The sequence below is a fragment of the Scyliorhinus torazame genome, chromosome 6 (genome assembly GCF_047496885.1).
Source record: "Scyliorhinus torazame isolate Kashiwa2021f chromosome 6, sScyTor2.1, whole genome shotgun sequence".
NCBI classification, from domain to species: Eukaryota; Metazoa; Chordata; class Chondrichthyes; order Carcharhiniformes; family Scyliorhinidae; genus Scyliorhinus; species Scyliorhinus torazame.
In genome coordinates, this window is record NC_092712.1 from 73,916,020 (window position 1) to 73,940,297 (window position 24,278).

Sequence of the window (24,278 nt, forward strand, 5' to 3'; positions counted from 1 at the left end):
CCTTGGGGGCTCACGCCGACCATCCTTGGGGGCTCACGCCGACCATCCTTGGCGGCTCACGCCGACCATCCTTGGGGGCCCACGCCGGCCTTCCTTGGGGGCCCACGCCGACCGACCTTGGGGGCCCACGCCGACAGACCTTGGGGCCCCACGCCGGCCATCCCTGGGGGCCCACACCGGCCATCCTTGGGGGCCCACGCCGACCATCCTTGGGGGCTCACGCCGACCATCCTTGGGGGCTCACGCCGACCATCCTTGGCGGCTCACGCCGACCATCCTTGGGGGCCCACGCCGGCCTTCCTTGGGGGCCCACGCCGACCGACCTTGGGGGCCCACGCCGACAGACCTTGGGGCCCCACGCCGGCCATCCCTGGGGGCCCACACCGGCCATCCTTGGGGGCCCACGCCGACCATCCTTGGGGGCCCACGCCAGCCATCGTTGGGGGCTCACGCCGACCATCCTTGGGGGCCCACGCCGGCCTTCCTTGGGGGCCCACGCCGGCCTTCCTTGGGGGCCCACGCCGACCGACCTTGGGGGCCCACGCCGACCGACCTTGGGGGCCCACGCCGACCGACCTTGCGGGCCCACGCCGACCTACCTTGGGGGCCCACGCCGGCCTTCATTGGTGGCCCACGCCGGCCTTCATTGGTGGCCCACGCCGGCCTTCATTGGGGGCCCATGCCGGCCTTCATTGGGGGCCCACGCCGGCCTTCATTGGGGGCCCACGCCGGCCTTCCTTGGGGGCCCACGCCAACCTACCTTGGGGGCCCACGCCGGCCTTCCTTGGGGGCCCACGCCGGCCTTCCTTGGGGGCCTACGCCGGCCTTCCTTGGGGGCCCACGCCGACCTACCTTGGGGGCCCACGCCGGCCATCCTTGGGGGACCACGCCGGCCATCCTTGGGGGACCACGCCGGCCATCCTTGGGGGACCACGCCGGCCATCCTTGGGGGCCCACGCCGGCCATCCTTGGGGGCCCACGCCGGCCATCCTTGGGGGCCCACGCCGGCCATCCTTGGGGGCCCACGCCGGCCATCCTTGGGGGCCCACGCCGGCCATCCTTGGGGGCCCACGCCGGCCATCCTTGGGGGCCCACGCCGGCCATCCTTGGGGGCCCACGCCGGCCATCCTTGGGGGCCCACGCCGGCCATCCTTGGGGGCCCACGCCGGCCATCCTTGGGGGCCCACGCCGGCCGACTTTTGGGGCTCACGCCGGCCGACTTTTGGGGCTCACGCCGGCCTTTCTTCGGGGCCCACGCCGGCCGACCTTCGGGCACCTTACCGGCATTCCTTCCAGGCTCATGCTGGCCTTCCTTCGGGGCCCACGCCGGCCGACCTTCGGGATTCACGTCGGCCTTCCTTGGGGGCCCACGTTGGCCTTCCTTTGGGGCCCACGCCGGCCTTCCTTGGGGGCCCACGCCGGCCTTCCTTGGGGCCCCACGCCGGCCTTCCTTGGGGGCCCACGCCGGCCTTCCTTGGGGGCCCACGCCGGCCTTCCTTGGGGGCCCACGCCGGCCTTCCTTGGGGGCCCACGCCGTCCTTCCTTGGGGGCCCACGCTGACCTACCTTGGGGGCCCACGCCGACCTACCTTTGGGGCCCAGGCCGGCCTTCCTTGGGGGCCCATGCCGAACTACCTTGGGGGTCCACGCCCATACCTTGGGGGCCCACGCTGGCCTTCTCTGGGGGTCCACGCCGACCTACCTTGGGGGGCCCACGCCGACCTACCTTGGGGGGCCCATGTAGACCTACCTTGGGGGGGCCCACGCCGGCCTTCATTGGGGGCCCACGCCGGCCTTCATTGGTGGCCCACGCCGGCCTTCATTGGTGGCCCACGCCGGCCTTCATTGGGGGCCCACGCCGGCCTTCATTGGGGGCCCACGCCGGCCTTCATTGGGGGCCCACGCCGGCCTTCCTTGGGGGCCCACGCCAACCTACCTTGGGGGCCCACGCCGGCCTTCCTTGGGGGCCCACGCCGGCCTTCCTTGGGGGCCCACGCCGGCCTTCCTTGGGGGCCCACGCCAACCTACCTTGGGGGCCCACGCCGGCCATCCTTGGGGGACCACGCCGGCCATCCTTGGGGGACCACGCCGGCCATCCTTGGGGGACCACGCCGGCCATCCTTGGGGGCCCACGCCGGCCATCCTTGGGGGCCCACGCCGGCCATCCTTGGGGGCCCACGCCGGCCATCCTTGGGGGCCCACGCCGGCCATCCTTGGGGGCCCACGCCGGCCATCCTTGGGGGCCCACGCCGGCCATCCTTGGGGGCCCACGCCGGCCATCCTTGGGGGCCCACGCCGGCCATCCTTGGGGGCCCACGCCGGCCATCCTTGGGGGCCCACGCCGGCCGACTTTTGGGGCTCACGCCGGCCGACTTTTGGGGCTCACGCCGGCCTTTCTTCGGGGCCCACGCCGGCCGACCTTCGGGCACCTTACCGGCATTCCTTCCAGGCTCATGCTGGCCTTCCTTCGGGGCCCACGCCGGCCGACCTTCGGGATTCACGTCGGCCTTCCTTGGGGGCCCACGTCGGCCTTCCTTTGGGGCCCACGCCGGCCTTCCTTGGGGGCCCACGCCGGCCTTCCTTGGGGGCCCACGCCGGCCTTCCTTGGGGGCCCACGCCGGCCTTCCTTGGGGGCCCACGCCGGCCTTCCTTGGGGGCCCACGCCGGCCTTCCTTGGGGGCCCACGCCGGCCATCCTTGGGGGCCCACGCCGGCCGACTTTCGGGGCTCACGCCGGCCATCCTTGGGGGCCCACGCCGGCCTTTCTTCGGGGCTCACGTCACACCATTTTTGCTTCCCTTTATGCAATAAGTGAGCCTGCTTTGTCCTTACTTCAATAAAGGCGAAAAGAAGTCAGTTGAATGACATTAAGAAAACATTTATTTATTCCACGTATTGTGTGCAAAGGGTCAGACTTTACTCAGTCCTCTCTCTCTCTGTCAGTTGATTACTATCTAGCTGACCGTATATTCATATGGTAATCGCCCCATAGTCAGTGGGCAGCTCATACTTCTCAAGCCACACGAGGAAAACAAGCAAGCCAGCTTGTGTGCCCTGTGTCGGTTATTACACTCACAATATCACTTGCTTTGTCATTCAATGTTACATTTCTGCTGAAGACTGCAGCTGATGATTGAAGTTTTCGCTGCATCCTTTGAAAGAAAATCAAGAGGTTTGTTCTCTAACTCGTCTTGTTCTTCAAATGCCTTTCAAGTTTTAACGTTTTTTTGACATTCATTTGCCAATACCTCCCTGCATATAACACACATGTGCTTTGCATTCTGATTTGCATTGGTCCAATTAACAAAGCCATACTAAGAAATAATCTTTATTCCCAAATTCAGTTTATTTTTAGTAGGCTGTTCACCGGTGGCCCTGGAGCTCTGTATACAGCTCACACTAGTACTGCTTTGTCCTGCTATGGACTCTCCTGATCAACTCTCTCCAGCGCTGCTTTGTCCTGTCATGGGCTCTACTGAACAGCTCACACTGTCACTGCTTTGTCTTGCCGTGAATGCTCCTGAGCAGCTCTCTCCAGCAGATTGAGTTGTGAGATCCTGGCCTGTTTGTGTCCTTCCTTATGTGGTCCATCTTCAGTTCTTCACAGCCCTGTTGACTTGCTTGCTGGCAGCGAGCAAATGGGGCCATTTTCTTCCATGATTTTGCATCCAAAGCATGGATGTACAGACTGCGTGACGTCGGTGCTGCCGCCTGGCGACTGCATTGTTCGCATTCAAAACAGTGTAGCCGGCATTCTCAATTTTGAAGCCCGTCGCGTCCGTTTGGGCCCTCCTCCCACGAGCGGGAACACCGTGACCGATCGCTCCCGACACCTGCCCACGACCCACCCATGGGTTGCGATGTTAGTTTGAAAAATCCTGGCGTAGATTATCCTACACAGAGAGCTAATTACCAATGGTTGCTGTCTGTGTTCATGGCAGCTGAAGAGTTGAGTGGAATGATGTATTTTTGATCTTTTCCTGCTACGGTGCTGAGTGTGACTGCTTCACTAGCTCTTTGTATTAATCACAGTATCAATTCCATGGTTTAAAGCTTAAACTGGCAAACCAAAATAAGTGGTCTCCATACACAAGGATGGCCATTGCTATTTTAAACAGATAATTTAACTTCTCTTCATAAAATACTTAGTCTGGCAAAATGCAGGTGTTATTCAATGGAGTATTTGGAATTGTGTGTGTTGCTCTTGGTGCCTTTTAAATTAAATTGCAAAAGAGTCATGTCTTCAGTGAAAATAAAATTGGGTGCAAATTGGATGCCGCATTATTCATTAAAACTCAAATGTAATTGTTAATACAGAAATCGTTTTACATTCGACCAACTTCATACTTTCCGTCAGTCTGTGAAGAGGAAAACATTCACTTTTGTTATCATTTGTGCTTGGTTTCCTCGAAGGTGACCATGTTTTGCTTGAAAGTTATGTCAAAACATGGACACATTTCTTCTGTCCTGAGGAGACTATAGTCTATTGCAATATTCGCTGAATTAGATTAGTATGGTGGAAGTATAGGATATTAGCCACAGGGCGAAATAAAATGAATATTTATTTCAGTTTTTGGCATGCAAGCACTGGAACCTTTCATTCGCAGCTAAGACCTTGAGTGTTACAATAATTATAATCACTGTGGTTAATTCTCCACTATAGTTTTCAGAATTTGGTTAATCTCTCTTTATTATTTAGGATCATTTTAAAATTGTTTTTAATGTTCGAAGGTAACTGCACAAACAGAATATTTTGCACTGAATGTCTGAATGTTCTTGGCAAAGGTGTGTCTTTAAAAGACAATAGCAGTAAAGGGTGGGATGGTATTTTGGCAGTTGAATTGCAATCAAACTTGCAGCTGTTTTGTTGAGACGTTCAAGATCAATAAATAAATAATCTTTATTGTCACAAGTAGGCTTACATTAACACTGCAATGAAGTTACTGTGAAAAGCCCCTAGTCGCCATATTCCGGCGTCTGTTCGGGTACACAGAGGGAGAATTCAGAATTCTCAGCTGGGACGGGAATTTAACCCGCGCTGCTGGCCTTGTTCTGCATCACAAACCAGCTGTCTAGCCCACTGAGCTAAACCACACTCCGCTGTGGAAAAAGTGCCATTTTAAAACCGTTTCTCTTGAGCTTTGAAATTCAACTTAACCTTTTAGGAGTGAATTGATTGAGGCTTCACAAATGTGCTGTTGTGCAGATGCACTTTCGGCAGGGAGTGAGCATTTTAAAAGCCTGGACCTATTTTGCTTGCACTCTACAATTGTATTATGTATGTATTGTCTTGCTGATTTAAAAAAAAAAAATACAACTGAAAAAATGAAAGACACAAAAATCACAGTCTTACTTCCATGGTTGAGAACTTAAACTGACAAACCATCCAAAGTGGTCTCCACACGTGTTCAACTGCCGTTTTATTTAAAGCCGAAAATTGTGTGTCCCGTTTTTATCTTTATCAAAACTTTGCTCTGTCAGAAGGCAGGCGTAACCATAGTTATTCAGTGGAGCATTTGGATTTGTGTGTTGTTCATGATACGTTTTGAATTAAATTGTAGTGATAGTAGGATTGGATTTTAAAGGTTTTGTAGACTAAAGAAAGAACTTGCATTTATTTGGTGTCTTTCTCAACCATGGGCCAACGGAAAGCGTTTCTACACTAATTAAGCACCTTTTGAAGTCTAGACACTGTTATAATATAGGAGAATATCAGAGCCAGTTTGTGCATACGATTCTACAGACAGAAATTTGTTAAATGCCAAATATTTTGCATTTCGAGATGATTCAGGATTTTTCTCAACTACCTGGGAGGTTGTCTCATTATATAAATGTAAATGGTTTAACGTTCCGTTTTGAAAACAACTGCTGCGCTCCCAGCAGTACTCAACTGAAGTATCAACCTGGTTTATTGGGTTAAGTCGTTTGCTCGGAGCAGGAATGCTAAAGTGATTGAGCTGCACAAATGGGTCTTTTTCTGATTGGCAGTCGAGTCCTACGGGGGTCTGTGCTGGGGTCTCAATCTTTTACAATTTATCTCAATAATTTAGATGAGAGGAGTGAAGTGTGGCAGCTAAGTTTGAATATGACACGAAGATGGGTAGGAAAGTATGTTGTGAAGAGGACATAAGATGTTGCAGGCAGATAGGCTGAGTGAGTGGGTAATAAACTGACAGATGGAGTATAATTAAGGAAAATGTGAAGTTGTTCACTATGTCAGGAGGAATAAAAAAGTAGAATATTACTTAAACAGAAAACAACTGCATAATTCTGAGGTGCAGAAGGATCTAGGTGTTCTAGTGCACAAGTCACAAAATGAATGCAGGAGAGCGAGTAATTGAGAACACATTGAGAATGCAATCTTTTATTACAAGAGGAAGTAAACATAAAAGCAAGGAAGTTGTGCATCAGTTATACAGGGCATTGGTGAGACCACATCTTGAAAAGATTGATTCATGGAATGAGTGGGATGTCTTTGGAGGAAGGGTTTAACGGACTGTGCTTGTTGCCACTGGAGTTTAGATGAATGAAGAATGACTTGTTTGCAGTAGGAAAATTCTGAACAGTCTCAACAAGGTGGACATGGAAAGGATGTTTCCTCTTGAACGAGGGGGTCATTGTTATAATACTTGGGGTCACCCTTTTAGGACAGAGATAAGGAGAATTTTTTCCTCGAGAGTTGTGCAACTTTGGAACTCTGCTCGGCAGGGAGTGGAATTTTCTCAGCCCAGGGCCGGGCCGGAGAATCCCCGTGACCAGGCCATGCCCCCCCCCCCTCCCGACACCAGCACTGCAGAGAATCGCGCCATTGGCCGGCCCGCCGATTCTCGGCCCGGGATGAGCCATGCGGCCATAGTTAAAACGCTGAGTTTCACCGGCGCCGTCCACACCTGCTTGCAGCCAGCGGGAACTCTGCGTGCAAGGGTCGGGTGGCGGCCTGTGGGGGGGGGGGGGGGGGGTGGTAGGGGGGCTCCGACTCTGGGGAGGAGGCCTCCGATGCGGCCTGGCCCGCAATCGGGGCCCACTCATCGGCAGGCCGGCCTCTCTGTCCCCTGGCCTGTTTTCCTACGCGCCAGCCCCTGTAGCCCTGCGTCATGTTGCGTTGGGGCCGGCGAGTTGAAGGAGGCCACAGCGCATGCGCGCATTGGCGCCAGTGTCACTGTCGCAGATCCCGCGGCGCACAGTTCACGCCGGGATCGGCAGCTGGAGCGGTACGAACTGCTCCAGCGCCATGCTGGCCCCCTGTAGTGGCCAGAATTACATCTGGCAGCGGCCCGTTCACGCCGTCATAAAATGCAACGGCGTGGACACTCTGCCGCGGGATGGGAGAATCCCGCCCAGGGTCATTGAATATTTTTATGGTCAAGTTTGGTCAATGTAGAGTTTGAAACACACTGATCAACCATGATCTTATTGAATGGCGGAGCAGGCTCAAATGGTCTACTATTTCTGTATTTCTAAAATATGATCTTGTCTCCAGATGTAATTTGGTCAGGGACTGAGCATTTTGAAAACTGAGGAACATTTGAAGAGTACAGGATGGAGGGAGGATGAATGAATGCAAGGAGATTCATACTTCTTGGTACTATGTTTAGTCGGTGTTCAGGTTAGATCGTTTAGTTTGTTGCAATTATGAAAGGTGAGAATTCGGTCATTGACCGAATACAGTGCTGAGGGAGGCCATTCGACTTACCAAGTCTGCACCGACCCTCCGAAAGAGCACCCCACCCAGGCCCGCTCCCCCGCCCTATCCCTGTAACCCCACTTAACCTGCACATCCCCGGACACTATGAGACAATTTTATCATTGTCTGAAGATGAGGTACATGTATTGTGTGAACCACAGACATGATACACGATTTTACTGGGTAAGGGCAAGTTTTACTGTATCGCTGTGGTCCATTAAATGTAGCTTATTTAATACTGATATTTGCTGTGTTCAAATTATAGGTTTAAAGCACACAGTGACATAATCTGTGCTGACATCATAGTTAAAACAAGAGTAACTCACCACATCGACTGTTTCAAAACAAAAACACTGCGTGTTGATATTCGCCATGCCTTCTATCAATGCTCAAAGGAGGGGTAGCATGCATCTACTTAAAAGTTAACCTGCCACCATGGTCGGGTGAGATGCATCCAAGGATACTGCGGGAAGCAAGAGTAAAAGTGGATACAAAATTGGCTGACTGACGGGAAACACAGTCATGGTTAATGAATGATTATTTGTACTAGAGTAAAGTTTGTAGTAGAGTTTCCCGGAGTCAGTATTTGGGATGTTTACTTTTCCTGATACGTACTAATGATCTTAGTGTATAGGGGACAGTTTCAAATTTGTGGATGATACAGAACTAGAAAGTACCGTAAACTGTGAGGAGAACAATGCAGAACTTCAAAAGGACAGACACAAGTAGGTGGAGTGGGCAGATAGGTGGCAGATGAAATTCAATGCGGAGAAATATGAGGTGAGGCATTTTGGTAGGAAGTACATGGACAGGCCATATAAAATAAACGAGGGACCTGGGTTTACATGTCATAGGTTATTAACAGCCAGACAGGTTGAAAGAACAGTTAATAAAGATACAATATCTTAGGCTTTATTAATAGGGGCATAGTATACAAAAGCCAAGAGGCATTCTTGACCTAGTTTAAGACACTAATTAGACCTCAGTTAGAGTTGTGAGTATAGTTCTGCGAACTATAGGAAGGATATCAAGGCATTGGGGGGAGTGGAGTAGCGATTTACGAGAATGATTCCAGGGATGAGAAACTTCAGTCGAGAAAAGAGAAATTGGAGAAATTGGGACACTTTTCCTTGGAGAAAAGAAGGTTGAGAGGAGATTTGATTAGTGTATTCAACATTATGAGGGGCCTGGACAGGGTAGATATGAAGAAACTGTTCCCATTGTCGGAAGGATGGAGAACTAGAGGACACAGAATTAAGGCACAGATCAAATATCCTTTATCTGTAAATCCAAAAAGCAAACAGCCAAAAACCACAATTTCTTTAAACCTCAGTGACCTTTAGCATGGGAAGTCTAGTTGTTTGCCTGCACTGTTTACCTTGCATGTTTTGTGGTGAGAATGTCAAAAAGAAACCTATTACAGGTACGCCGTTTTTATTATTGAGTAATACATCTTAGTTTTCTAGCCATTTTATTTACTTCTGACTATGGCTAGGCTATTGTAATGTAAGTATCGGAAAACCAGAATTTGAAATCCAAAAAATAGAAAGGATAAATGAGAAAAATACTTTTTCTCACAAGTGGTCAGTGTCTGGAATGCACTGCCTCAAGAGTTTGGTGGTGGCAGGTTCAGTTGAGGCATTCAAGAGGGAATTAGATGGTCATTTGAAAAGAAACAATGCCATTAGACGAAATGCTCATTCAGAGGGCCAGTGCAGACAGGGTGGGCCAAATAGCCTCCTGTGTTGGGACGATTCTGTAATATTTGCTGAATTTGCGATGTTCTTCGAAGAATTTAGATGTGTGCTTTGAATTGTAGGTATAATTAGGTGTTTGATGGAGGATATCGTAAGGAATTAGGAATAACATTTTTAATAGTATCTTTGTAATTGCATAGGCAGTGATTGTTGCTATTGTGATTCCAAAGTTACTTGTCGCTCATGAGCTGAGCCTGGAACTGAGAACTGAAAGTCAGGGTTTTCCCCTCTATTATTTTAAACTTTCAAAACAAAACTCTTCTGGTAATTGAAGGTTATTTAGATAGACTTGAAGGTCTTTTGTAGACTTAATATTGAAGTGCAAGATTGTCATGCACTTTGTGTCCACCTTACAATTCATGATGTCTGGTGTTGAAACTCCAGTGTTGTTAATCTCTTTTGGCAGTTGCCATCTTCAATTTATGGCACTTGGGGCCATCCTTACAAATGTTAGCAGCATCTGTTATAACCAAGCTGGTGTGGTTTTTGTTTCAGCTATTGCCGTGCAATATGTGCATACTGCTGGTTTAGCAACAGGGGAAAGTAATTTTCTGCTTTGTACTAATGCTAAACTTACAATTGAAATCCCGTATCTGGGTACAACCTGCAGCCAGAACAAAGTAAAATTAAACTTCCTGGTGATGAAGGCTTTGGTGTGGACCTTTTCAAGTGGTGTGCGGGATCAGGAGCAGAAGATCCCACTCTATTTCTAATGGACCCCATTTTTACCAGGGGTGAGGTCAGCTGGGGGGACAGGGGCAGGGCGTGCCTCACAAATGAGAGAAACTGAAATTCAGCAGGACCATTTGAACTCCGTGCTGATTTCAACCATTTTTGCTGTGTCCAGGGACTTAATCCACAGGGCGGGAGTTACAAATTTTGAGAGCAGGGATAAATGCTCTTGAAGAGTGAAGAACGTCTGCAGATGTATCAATCTGTGCAGTTATTTAAATCACCAGCCCTTTAAATGTCTTTTTAAAATGTTTTTTTAAAAAGCATGCCTATAATCCGTGAAAGGTTAAAATACTGGTGTAACACCTACAATAGCTGTTTGCTGACACTGCCCTAAGGGCTCGTATTATGTCATGATGAATGCTTGACTGCTTTCCACAACCGTATAATTATCCCAGCAGTTGTTGTAAGGTCACAGTTTAATTAACGACTCAGAGGTACTATTAAATGATTGCCTGTCTTTGATATGGGGTTTTGAATGCGTCTGTTATAAGGTGGTGTAAGGTCAAAAGCTTGGGTAAAGAGGCGAGTTATAAGGAAAACCTTTGAGGGATAAGCAAGTACTGAAGAGTTATAGAGGTTCAAGGAGGAAATTACAGAACAATAAAATCACGGGTTCGAATTCAACACAGACAAAACAACTAGTTATTCACATTACTTTAGCTGATTTGATAGCACAGACAATTGTAGGTTCAAATCTTATTCTAGGATTTGCAGGCGTTGAACAGAGGGAATGTTGCATAGTTGGAGATGCTGAGCTGCTGGGATGTCAAAACCGATGCACAATCTGCCTATTCAATTGGATGGGGTGGCATCATAAAAATATAACTTGTGGACTGCCTGCTGTCTTATCACCCATTCCTGACCGGTCTCCCATTTTACAGGGAATAGTGGGGGTGCAGATGGCCAGCCCACCCTTGGGCTTATTGGCCAATTAAATCCTAACCCACTTCCGCTGCTATCTTACGCATGGCAGGGAGAGGTCCACACCAGGTGGGAGCCCAGTAGCTTTTAGAGAGTTAGCTTTGGCGTTGGGGGGGGGGGGGGGGGGGGGAGCATTTGCAGCTCCCTGTGTGCACTAGAGTCACTCCCAATTTAATCCTCCCCCCACCCCACACCTCCCAAAGCAGCCCCATTACCTACCTCACGCCAATACCCCAAACTCCTTCTGTGCTGTAACGATTCTCTAATTCTATAATCAGACTGAAATATCTTCACTGAGACGTGGAGTCTAAACTAGGGAAGTAAAACAAGAAACAAAACTTAGGTTTGAATCATGAACAGGAAGCAAAATAAATATTGGAAAATGAAGGTGGGATTAAGGGAAGAGAGATAAAAGAGACGAGCAAAAAATTTAAATCTGAAACATAAACATTTTCATAGAGAATGCAACTACAGATTTGTAACATAAATTTTTCTGTGGCACAGAGGGTTATCCAGCAGCAAAGTTCAATTACAATGAAATTAAAAATTTGTATCGTCCTGAATGTAATTAGCTCTAACTTCTTTGGCCATCTTTAAGCAGAACCTGTGGGTAGGTATCTTAGGTTTGTGCTGTTACAGTGGTTTTGGTCCAGTCTATTAGCAAGGTTTCCACAGCACACCCTGTGTAGAGCAGAGTGTCCCCGGCAGCAACTTCTGAATTTCTGCATTGAACTCGCTCGTACAGATGTTGTCAAATTTACCCTGTAATAATGGTGAGCGTTGATAGCGTTGCCGTTATTATCACTGCAAATTTCAGCTCATTATCTGCCAGCGATTGCTGTGAGAATATAACTTCTCCTCCTTAGACTTCTATTAAATGCTTTTTACAGATCTTAGTGGGGGGCTGTTGCTGCGGTTAGTTGTTAATATGGTTCTTGTGTAGCTGCCAAAATAAACTTGCCAGATTCAGCAAGGTCAGATGCTAAGGAAGACCATTGTTTTGTTAAAGAAAATGAAATCTATGAAGTTTACTTGGGGTGGGGGGGGGGGGGGGGGGGGGGGGGGGGGGGGGGGGGGGGGGAGGCGGTTGTTGATTGTTGCCAGCTGCACAAACCCTAGCACCTGATTAAACTCAATTAAAGATAACTTGAGACCAAGTATCTCTCTTCAACGGAGCCTCAAAAGTCAATTTTGTGGGTCTCAATCATATTTCGTTCTTGATGATTTTCTGGGCGCTTATTAAGAAAAAGTCAGGCACATGTTTAATCACTGCACAGTAGTAAAGGCACATAATGAAAAAACTAGTTGTGGCTTTGTTTGATCCTGCCATGTAGATTAAAAACGGAGCCAGATGATGGATTCGAGCTAGTGAGTTCTATACTTAGAACCGTCCACCACTCGCTAGGACACTAATGTGTATAATGACAAAGAATGTAGTCAGGCAAATACAATATCCTTATGAGCAGCATGTTAATGAGAAAAGCAATCATGGAAAATTAGAAGAGATGTAGTGTAAAGAAGTGGAATAAATTGGACATGGTTGTAAGAATAATGAAGAGCAGGTAAAATTGGATTGACGGGATTATCTCGCAAAGTCCAAGGTTGTAAAAATGCTAATATGTGGCTATTCATAAAGGTAACCATAGGTATTTCCCTTTCTAGGCTTTACCTAAAAATAATTTTATACCTCTGTGTTACGATCCCAGTTGGTGTTACGACTGGGCGGAAAGATCCCAGAATGGAACCCTGGCTCAAAAGCTGGTAACATTTACTTTTTTAAAAAAGGAAACGCAGAGGAACAGAGTCACATGACTGCTAATTACTTTTAAGAACAAGAAAAAAGCATTTATTAAACATGAAAAATTGCATTATTAGATAATACTTCTTTACATCCCCCCCCAACACAGTTTATAAGATTAACACAGATTACAAAGTATAACTACAATAGTCTCATTAAAACAAAGTCCCGTTAAGTACACAGGTTGGCTGTGGTCCAATACACACATGCTGCTCTGAACCCAAGTTAGTGCCTGTGGATTTCTCTTCCGACTCCCTCCACACACCTCAGATGATTGCCATTTGAGAGTTTCCTAATTCCACTCCCAAAAACACAGTTTAAAATCTTCTTTCACAATAATGCTTTCCATAAGCAGTTTGCATTACAAAGTCCAGTCCAGGTTTTCTGAACGATTCAAAGCTTCCGCTCCAATTTTAAGTGTATCCAATTTCCAGCTTTTACACCACCTCCTTTAAGATGTCTTTGCCTTGTCTGCTGTGCAAACTGTTCACAATTGCTTTAACATTCGATTCCCAAATCTTATTAAAATGGCATCACATTTTTCATTTACCTCTGAAGTTTGCTTTACCACTTTATATTTGCATTCTACACTTGTCTCTTTAACTTAGAACAGTTTGTTTACTCCCTCTTGAATTTTTCTGAACAATACCTTGGGCTCTGATCTCTTAACTTCAATCATCTTAAGAAATTATTTCTGTCCCAATTCCCTGGTGATCTGGACTGTAACTGGTTCCTTGGAAGCCTGCTTCTTTGCAGCTCTCTGGTTCTGTCCAGCTTCTTCTGGCAGAGTTGAGATGTTTGCTCCTTGGTGTCCTGTCTCCGACTGCAATCAAATTCAGCTGAACGAAGAACAAAATATTTTTTATCCCCCTAAATGGGTCTAAAGCTCCTAAACAATGCCTGCAAACTTCTGCTGGCCTACGCACTCCTCATGCCCTCTCTGAGCACAATAGAATCACAGTTGGAATTACCAACCCTCACACATGCAAACATCTTTGTCCAGCGTGAGTCCAACAACAGGTTCCCTTCCAGGCAAAGAAACATTCCATTAAACCCACTTAATGCTATACCTTATTTCTAATGTTTTCCAATGCAAATATAAATCTCTTAAAACTACCTTTGTTTTCCTAACATGCGTGAGCAAGTTATTCAAGTTAAACATGGTTGGCAAGCTGCAATTTATGAGATTAAAATAATTCTGAAATTAAGCAGGTTAATTTAATTCTGCTAAATGAATCAGACAGAAATTATTATTAAGTATTTGTCCTTTTGAAATTGTATTTGGGCAGCACGGTAGCACAAGTAGATAGCACTGTGGCTTCAGAGCGCCAGGGTCCCAGGTTCAATTCCCCGCTGGGTCACTGTCTGTGTGGAGTCTGCACGTTCTCCCCGTGTCAGTGTGGGTTTCCTCCGGGTGCTCTGGTTTCCTCCCACAGTCCAAAGACGTGCAGGTTAGGTAGATTGGCCATGATAAATTGCCCTTAGTGACCAAAAAGGTTAGGAGGGGTTATTGGGTTACAGGGATAGGGTGGAAGTGAGGGCTTAAGTGGGTCGGTGCAGACTCGATGGGCCGAATGGCCTCCTTCTGCACTGTATGTTCTATGTATTATGGTGCAACGTGTTTGGATTATTGAGTATCATTGTGGTGGAATTTTGATTCAAACATCTTTTAAATGTCCCTGTTTAGAAATATGTAAAATTCAGTGGCGGTCTTTAATTGTGAGAGTAACTGTTTTGTGTGAATGTGCATCTTTCATTCTTTTTTATATGCTTTAAATGTGACCTCCTGTCTTGTTTTCCATATCTTTTGGTCAACAGTGAATAATATTGCCAATTGGAATAATTATATGAAATAGAGGCTTGAATTATGTTATCTGCTGTTCAATCCACTCCACTTCACACCCTCTTACTACATTGAAAGGCTAGATACAGAAAAAACGTTTCCTTATGGCCCTCAGTACTTGACTCTCCTACCCTAGGAAAGAGCATCTGACTATTCACTCTGTCTATGCCACTCATAATGATGTAGACCTCTATCAGGTCGCCTCTCAACTTCCATCGTTCCGGTGAGAACAGACCGAGTTTATCTAACCTCTCCTCAAAGCTAATGCCCAGGCAACATCCTAGTAAACCGCTTCAGTACCCTCTCCAAAGCATCCACATCCTTCTGGTAGTGTGGCGACAAGAATTGTACACAATATTCCAAATGAGGCCTAACTGAGGTTCTGTACTGCTGCAACATGACTTGCCAGTTTTTATATTCAATGCCCCAACTGATGAAGGCCAGCATGCCGTATGCCTTCTTGACCACCTTATCCACATGCGTTGCCACTTTCAATGATCAGTGGACATGCACACCCAGATCTCTCTGCCTGTCAATACTTGCAAAAGCTCGAGCATTCACTGTGTAATTCTTACATGCATTGGACCTTCCAAAGTGCATTACCTCACACTTGAATGGATTAAACTCCATCTGCCATTTCTCCGCCCAAGACTCCAATTAGTTTGTATCTTGCTGTACCCTCTGACAATCCTCTTCACTATCCGCAACTCCACCAATTTTTGTCTCGACTGCGAACTTACTAATCAGACCAGCAACATTTTCTTCCAAATCATTTATATACACTACGAACAACAAAGGTCCCAAAACTGATCCCTGTGGAACGCTGCTAGAGGTCCCAAAACTGATCCCTGGGGAACGCTGCTAGTCACAGCCTTCCATTCAGAAAAGCACCCTTCCACTGCTACCCTCTGTCTTCTGTGCCCAACCCAGTTCTCATAGATTATCATAGAATTTACAGTGCAGAAGGAGGCCATTCGGCCCATCACGTCTGCACCGACCCTTGGAAAGAGCACCCTACCCAAAGTCAACACCTCCACCCTCTCCCCATAACCCAGTAACCCCACCCAACACGAAGGGCAATTTTGGACACTAAGGGCAATTTATCATGGCCAATCCACCTAACCTGCACAACTTTGGACTGTGGGGGGAAACCGGAGCACCCGGAAGAAACCCACGCGCACACTGGGAGGACGTGCAGCCTCCGCACAGACAGTGACCCAAGCCGGAATCGAACCTGGGACCCTGGAGCTGTGAAGCAATTGTGCTATCCACAAGGCTACTGTGCTGCCCAACTTATCTGTATCCAGCTTGTCAGCTCTCCTCTGATCCAATGTGACTTCACCTTTTGTACCAGTCTACCATGAGGTACCTTGTCAAAGGCTTTACTGAAGTCCATGCAGACATCTACTGCCTTTCCCTCATCTATCATCTTTGTCATTTCCTCGCAAAACTCGATCAAATTAGTGAGGCACGACCTCCCCTTCACAAAACCATGCTTTCCATCACTAATTGTTTCCAAATGTGAGTAAATTTTGTCTTGAAGAATCTTTTCCAATAATTTTGCCACCACTGACGTAAGGCTCACCTGTCTATAATTTCCTGGATTATCCCTGCTGCCCTTTATAAACAATGGAACAACATTGGCTACTCTACAATCCCCTGGAACTTCATCTGTAGCCAATGAGGATACAAAGATTACAGACGAGGCCCCAGCAATTTCCTCCCTTGCCTCCCTCAGTATTCTGGGGCAGATCCCATCAGGTCCTGGGGACTTATCTACTTTAATGCTTTTTAAGATGCACAACACCTCCTCTTTATTAATGTCAACATAACTCAGAATATCTACATGCTCCACCCTATGCTCCTCATCCACCAAGTCCTTCTCTTTGGTGAATACTGAGGCAAAGTATTCATTTAGTGTCTCGCCCATTTCCTCTGGTTCCATACATAAATTCCCTCCAATATCCTTGAATGGACCAACTCTTTCTCTAGCTACCGTCTTGCTCTATACATATGTATAAAACGCCTTAGGATCACAGGGAGTGGGCCTAGGTAGGGTGATCGTTCAGAGGGTTTGGGCAGACCCGATGGGCCGAATGGCCTCCTTCTGCATTGTAAGAATTCTATGATGATCAATAGTCAACATGGATTTCCATGAGGAAAGTATTTCTTGATTGAAGGGGGTAACACAAAAGGTAGACAATGGTGATGCAGAAGATGTGCTTTACCTGGATTTTCAAAAAGCTATTAATAGTGCCCCATAATAGAGTAATAAATAATGTCGGAGTATGTAGAGTCAGTGGACAAGTGAAAGAATGGATTGTCAGCTGGTTTCACATTCTCAATGACAATTGGGGATGGGCAGCAAAGGCACCCAAATCCCACAAAACAATTATAAATCCGATCTTTGTGCTCCTCCAATTCTAGCCTCTTGTGCTTACCCAGTTCTCATTGCTCCACATTTGGCAGCCGAGCAATCTGCTGTCTAAGACCTTGCCTTTGGAATTGTGCCCCATTACCTATCTCTCCCATTCTGAATCACTCCTTTAAGATCTACCCCTTGACCAAGCTTTTGACCACCAATCTTAAAATCTCGTTATATTACCTGGTGTCAGCTTTTGTCTGTTAACGCTCCTGTGCAATGCTTTGTGATGTTTCATATTTTAAAAGCACTCTACTAATAGATTTCTGTTTAAGTACAAATAAAAAAGAAGAGCATGCTTTTACATAATGCCTTTCACAATCTCAGGATATCATAAAGGGCTTCACATCCTATACACAGTATTTTGAAGTGGAGCCACTGTTGCAACATGGGAAAATGTGGCAACAAATTGTGCAGAGCAAGGTCCTGGAGACAGCAATGGCATGCAAGACCAGATATTTTAGGGATATTGGTTGGGGGAGAAATGTTGGCCGGGAAAGGATCTGCTCTGCATTATTACCTGGAAGTATGGTGGAATGGGATTCCATATTAATTTTCTCAAGGCAATTGAGCATGTATCGAAGATGGCTAATTTGGAGGGCTGTGTGGAAAATCTGGGATATTGGACTAAGTTGGGCAGCTCGTTTGATGTGCTGGAACAGGCACACCAGGCTGGAATGGCCTTTTCCTAGAATTTGTATTGCCAGCTTCTACCTTCCCTTCTTTAAGTAATGCCATGGGATCATTTCCGGCTGTCTGAGAGGGCAGACGGGATCTCGGTCTAAAGTTGCTTCCAAAAGTTGGCACCTTTGACTGTAAGGCACTGAAACATGAGCTAGATTATTTTGCTCAAGTCCCTGGAGTGGCCTTGACCCATTGACTCAGAGGCCAGAATGCCACCATGGAGAGGAAACTCGCATCCAATTTACTGAAGTTGTTTAGTTTATGACTTGAAGTTTATTTTTTTGTAACTTCACAATGTTCAAAGAAAGCAGCCTTTTCATTATCAGTGTGCTTCTGTGAAGTTGAAAGTCACCATTACTGTCTAATATTTAACAGGCATTGGTTAATTCCTGCTAATGATACACTCAGCAGGTAGGAATTTTGGCAAGGATTTTGAAATTGGGAACATTATCGCAATGTTATGAGCATTTAGCATCTGACCTCTCTCTAATCTTGCATTCTTCCATTTCATGAATATTTTCAAGCAAGTCCTTGCATGTCAAACAGTTTTAACAAATGTTCTTGTTTTGAAAAAGTCCTGCAAAAGGAAGCATATGGGTTCAGTGAACAGATAAGAATGTTTACAGTGCTTTTATGAGCCTATGTTTCTTGGCATCAACCATTGTGCAAACCTATTGCTATGTCACATTAGACCGAGAATGTTGCTAAGTGGTAGCACTTCTGTTAAATCAAGTGAGGGATTTACAATTCAGTTATGTTAAAAAAGCAGTTTGTTAGTTATCATAGATATCTATATCGCTTTACATATTTGATAGTAATTCAGTGTTTCTGAATCAAGGCTTGGAAAACAAGTCGATGGGTATTTTTGATGCGGTGATGGACAGGCATAAGTTGATGAAATCAGCATGTTGGCTACTGGTTTCTGAAGCTCAGCAAAAAAGTATCCTGATCTATGTCCCTCCACCTGGTAAAAACATAAGTTTTAAAGGAAAACTGCTGTGATGTGTACTGCTGCTGATTTCGTCAGCATCAGCAGTTTAGTATCATTAAAATTGCATTCCTGTTCTTGTTTTCCCACAGAGTTCGACAGTGCCCTGAAGTGCAGTTTGAAATATTTAAAAAGCCATCACCTTTAATTTAATTTTCTCATGAGTGAAGTTACCTGTCTGGATTATGCATGCATGAATTTTCTGCTGCAAACCTATAATTAAGTAATTGACCTGTTCTGCATTTGTGTCTGAATTGATGGTTTCAGTATTTAAAATGTTTTGATTTATGGTAATGCAGTGCTTCTTGTGGTCCTCTTGACCTCCGATTTCCCATTAGGGCAATGCACCGAATGGGCATTGGGTAGAACTTTCAAATTCAGTGGAAGCATAAAATGGCCAGGAACAGACAAACTGAAAGTTCTAGATCATGTCAGATTTTCCTTACAATTGAAATCGGCAGTGGTTGCAAACCTAGACTGCTGATCTGATATTCGACTCTCTCCACATGATATCAAGGAACAGCCGAAGGCACTGAATAGTGCAAAGACTATGGGCCCTTGACAATATTCCCGTGATATTACTGAAGAGATGGGATTCAGAACTTGCCTCACCCCTAACCAAGCTGTTCCAGTACAGCTTCAGTATATGAAATGTTGCCCCGATATGTCCTGTACACAAAGAGCAGGACAAAATGATGGTAGAGTCATCAACAGTGCTGTCGAGCAGCACTTGCTGAGCAATAACCTGCTCACTGATGCTCAGTTTGGGTTCCACCAGGGCCACTCGGCTCCTGACCTCATTAGAGCCTTGGTTCAAACATGGACAAAGAGCTAAACTCCAGAGGCGAGATTAACCACCCTTGATATTAGGGTTGTATTTGACCGAGTGTGGCATCAAGGATCCCCGGTAAAACCGGAGTCAATGGGAATCAAGCGGAAAACTCTCCACTGGTTGGAATCATACTCAGCACTGGTTGTGGTTGTGGGAGATCGGTCATCACATCTCCAGGACATAATTGCAGGAATTCCTTGGGGGAGACCCAACCATCTTCAGCTGCTTAATCAATGACCTTCCTTCCATAATAAGGTCAAAAGTGGGGATGTTCATTGATGACTTCAGCTACATTTACAGCTCATGAGAGACTGAAGAAGACCATTTCCAAATGCAACAAGACCTGGACGATATCCATGCTTAGGCTGACAAGTGGTAAGTAACATTCGCACACTGACCATCTCTAAGAGCGAATCTAATCATCACCTCTTGGCGTGCAATGGTATTACCATCACTGAACCCCCCCAATATCAACATCCTGTGAGTTATTATTGACCCAAAACTGAACTGGACCAGCCATATAAATACTGTGGCTACAAGAATAGGTGAGAGGCTTGGAATCCTGCGGTGAGGAACTCAACTTCTGACTCACCAGAATCTGTCCACAATCTATAAGGTACAAGTCAGGAGTATGATGAAATACTCTTCACTTGCCTGGATGGGTATAGCTTCAAAAATGCACAAGAATCTTGGCACCATCCAGGTCAAAGCAACCTGCTGATTGTCACCCCATCCACAATCTTTCACCACCTGCACACAGTAGCAGCAGTGTGTAACATCTACAAGATGTAGTGCGGCAACACACCAACGCTCCTTAGAAAAAATCTTCCAAACCCACAACCACTACTAATTGGAAGCACATGGGATCACAGCTCCTTGAAGTTTCCCACAAAGTCACTCACCATCCTGACTTGGAAATAATTTGCTGTTCCTTCACTGGTGCTGGGTCAAAATCCTGGAACTCTTTTCCTTAACAGCACTGTGGGTGTACCTACACCACGTGGAGAGCAAAGGGTCAAGAAGTCAGCTCAACAACACCTTCTGAAGGGCAATTAGGGATGGGCAATAATTGCTGGCCCAGCCAGCGACACCAACATCCCATGAATGAATAATTTTTTTTCAAAACTCCCGATTTGTACCTGATAGATGGTCAACAGTCTTTGGCAGGTCAGGAAGTGAGCTGTTCACCAGATAATTGCCCGTCTCTGACCTGCTCTTGTAGCCACAATACTTAGATGGCGAGTTAGCTAAATATATGATCAAGGCTAACTGCCGGGTTCAATTCTGGCCTCGGATGACTGTCTGTGTGGAGTTTGCACTTTCTCTCCGTGTCTGCATGAATTTTGGCCGGGTGCTCCGGTTTCCTCCCACAGTCCAAAGATGTGCAGGTTAGGTGGATTGGCCAGGCTAAATTGCCCCTTAGTTTCCCAAAGGTTAGGTGGGGTTATGGGCATAGGGTGGAGGCGAGGCCTTAATTAGGGTGCTCTTTCCAAGGGCTGGAGCAGACCCGATTGGCTCCACTGTAAGTTCGATGATAAGTTAAAGAAAACCCAAAGATGTTTTACCAATATGTTAATGGTTAGTTAAACAAAAAGTGGAACCTATCAGAGATGAAGAAGGAAATTTCTGTAAAGATGCAGAGGCTGTGGGAAGGGTTTTAAATAAATATTTTGTCTCCGTGTTTACAAATGAAAGGGATGATGCCGATACTGTAGTCTACCGAGTTATTGGATGGGTTAATCATAAAGAGGGAGGAAGTAATCAAGGGGGTGGAATTCTTGAAAGTTGTTAAGTGGCCAGGGTCAGGGCCAAGGATAATGTCAGAGGCTGCTGAAGGAGATGGCAGATGTTCTGGAGATAATTTTCAAATCCTCGCTAGACACGGGAAGCATTGGAGGACTGAAGAAATGCAAAGGTGGTTCCATTGTCTAAAAAGTGATCGAAGGAAATGCCAAACAAGTATAAGTCAATTAGTCTTATATCAGTGGGGCAAATTAGTAGGATGAATACTCAAAGATAGGATTAACTGTCACCTGGAAAGGCATGGACTAGTCAGGGATAGTCAGTATGGATTTGTTAAAGGAAGGTCTTACCTCACAAATAGATTGAATTCTTTGAGGAAGTGACAAGAAGGGTTGATGAAGATAGTGCAGTGGATGTTGTGTACATAGATTTTAGCAAGTTGTTTGACAAGGTTCCACATTGTCGACTGGTCAAAAAAGTAAAAGCCCATGTGATATAGGGTAATGTGGCAAACTTGGATAAAAGGTTGGCTTAGTAACAGGAAACAAAGGGTAATGGTCGATGGCTGCCCTTGCAAACAGGACGTTGTTTCAAGTGGTGTTTCCACAGGGCTCGGTGTTGGGATCCTTACTATCCGTGTTAACATAGAACATAGAAAAATACAGCACAGAACAGGCCCTTCGGCCCACGATGTTGTGCCGAACCTTTGTCCTAGATTAATCATAGATTATCATTGAATTTACAGTGCAGAAGGAGGCCATTCGGCCCATTGAGTCTGCACCGGCTCTTGGAAAGAGCACCCTACCCAAAGTCAAAACCTCCACCCAACGCTAAGGGCAATTTTGGACACTAAGGGCAATTTATCATAGCCAATCCAGCTAACCTGCACATCTTTAGACTGTGGGAGGAAACCGGAGCACCCGGAGGAAACCCATGCAGACACGGGGAGGATGTGCAGACTCCGCACAGACAGTGACCCAAGCCGGAATCGAACCTGGGACCCTGGAGCTGTGAATATTAACGATTTGAATGTGAACGTGGGCACACAATTGGGAAATTTGCTGATGACATAAAGATTGACTGAGTAGTGGATAGTGTAAAGGATAGCTATGATCTCCAAAATGATATAGAATCCAATCACCCTGCACATCTTTGGGTTGTGAGGGCGAAACCCACGCAAACACTGGGAGAATGTGCAAACTCCATACGGGCAGTGTCCAGAGCCGGGATCGAACCTGGGACGTCGGTGCCGTGAGGCATCAGTGCTAACCACTGTGCCGCCGTGCTGCCCCTGGTCTGTTTCTAACCTTTAGTGTAATTAATTTGTACCATAATTTTTTTTTTTAAATAAAAGAAACGTTTCCTCACTGATATTATTAAACTAGAAAGAGTGCAGAAAAGATTTACTAGGATGTTGCCGGGACTTGATGGTTTGAGTTATAAGGAGAGGCTGGATAGACTGGGACTTTTTTCCCTGGAGCGTAGGAGGCTTAGGGGTGATCTTATAGAGGTCTATAAAATAATGAGGGGCATAGATAAGGTAGATAGTCAACATCTTTTCCCAAAGGTAGGGGAGTCTAAAACTAGAGGGCATAGGTTTAAGGTGAGAGGGGAGAGATTCAGAAGGGCCCAGAGGGGCAATTTCTTCACTCAGAGGGTAGTGAGTGTCTGGAATGGGCTGCCAGAGGTAGTAGTAGAGGCGGGTACAATTGTGTCTTTCAAAAAGCATTTAGATAGTTACATGGGTAAGATGGGTATAGAGGGTTATGGGCCAAGTGCGGGCAACTGGGACTAGCTTAATGGTAAAAACTGGGCGGCATGGACTGGTTGGGCCGAAGGGCCTGTTTCCATGCTGTAAACTTCTATGATTCTATGATTCCCATCTCTCACCGTGTCAATGTTGCAGTCACCCTTCTTTCTAATCCTTGGTTTCTCCGTCTCAAGCAAGTTGCAGTCCATAAGAATATAAACAGAGCAAAAAATGTGAAGAAGAGTTTTTTTTTCAACTGAAGGAAGAAAAGGAACAAAATATTCCATTGAGGATTGTTTTGATCCTATTGAGGTCTCTCGATGGTAGTGTGGAGAACATTATTTGTTATCTCAGACGCGTCCCTTCCCTTCCTTCACCTTTCTGTCTCCATTTCCGGCAATAGACTATCTACTAATATCCATTACAAGCCGACTGACTCCCACAGTTATCTGGACTACAGCTCTTTGCACCCTATACCCTGGACGGACTCCATCCTTTTCTCTCAGCTCCTTCGACTCTGTCCCGTTTGTTCCGATGACACTACTTTCCAAGGTGGTGCTTCGAAACTGTGTTCCTCCTTCCTCAACCGTAGTTTCCCACCTACAGTTGTTGACAGGGCCCTTAACAGCGCGCGGTCCATTCCCCGATCCCTCCCAGAACAAGAATAGAGTTCCCCTCGTTCTCACTTTTCATCCCACCAGCCTCCGTATGCAAATCATAATCCTCCACCATTTTCGCCAACTCCAGCGTGATGCCACCACCAAACACATCTTCCCTTCACTCCCTCTGTCAGCATTCTACAGAGACCATTCCCTCCAAGATAATCTAGTCCACTCCTCCACCATATCCAACACCTCTCCCATCACCTATGGGACCTTCCCAGGCAATCGCAGAAGGTGTAACACCTGCCCCATTACCTTTTCCATGCTTAACATCCCAGGCCCAAAACACTCATTCCAGGTTAAGCAGCATTTCACTTGCACCTCTTTCAATTTGGTCTATTGCATTCGCTGCTCTCAATGTGGTCTATATCGGAGAGACCAAATGTAGTCTGGGTGATCGCTTTGCTGAGCACGTTCAGTCAGTGCGTATTCAGGACCCTGACCAAGACCCTGTTCCCATG

General features: G+C 46.6%; 1 protein-coding gene and 1 long non-coding RNA gene across 7 annotated transcripts in view; one reads left to right on the forward strand and one right to left on the reverse strand.

The window, feature by feature from the left end:
• LOC140424843 (uncharacterized) overlaps positions 1–8,131 on the reverse strand; it is a 98,936-nt gene extending 90,805 nt beyond the window's left edge. Inside the window, exon 1 of the long non-coding RNA XR_011947707.1 lies at positions 8,009–8,131. This is a non-coding gene — a long non-coding RNA (uncharacterized lncRNA). The remainder of the gene's footprint in view (positions 1–8,008) is intronic.
• pard3aa (par-3 family cell polarity regulator alpha, a) overlaps positions 1–24,278 on the forward strand; it is a 1,126,646-nt gene that overhangs the window by 576,414 nt on the left and 525,954 nt on the right. The window lies entirely within an intron of this gene.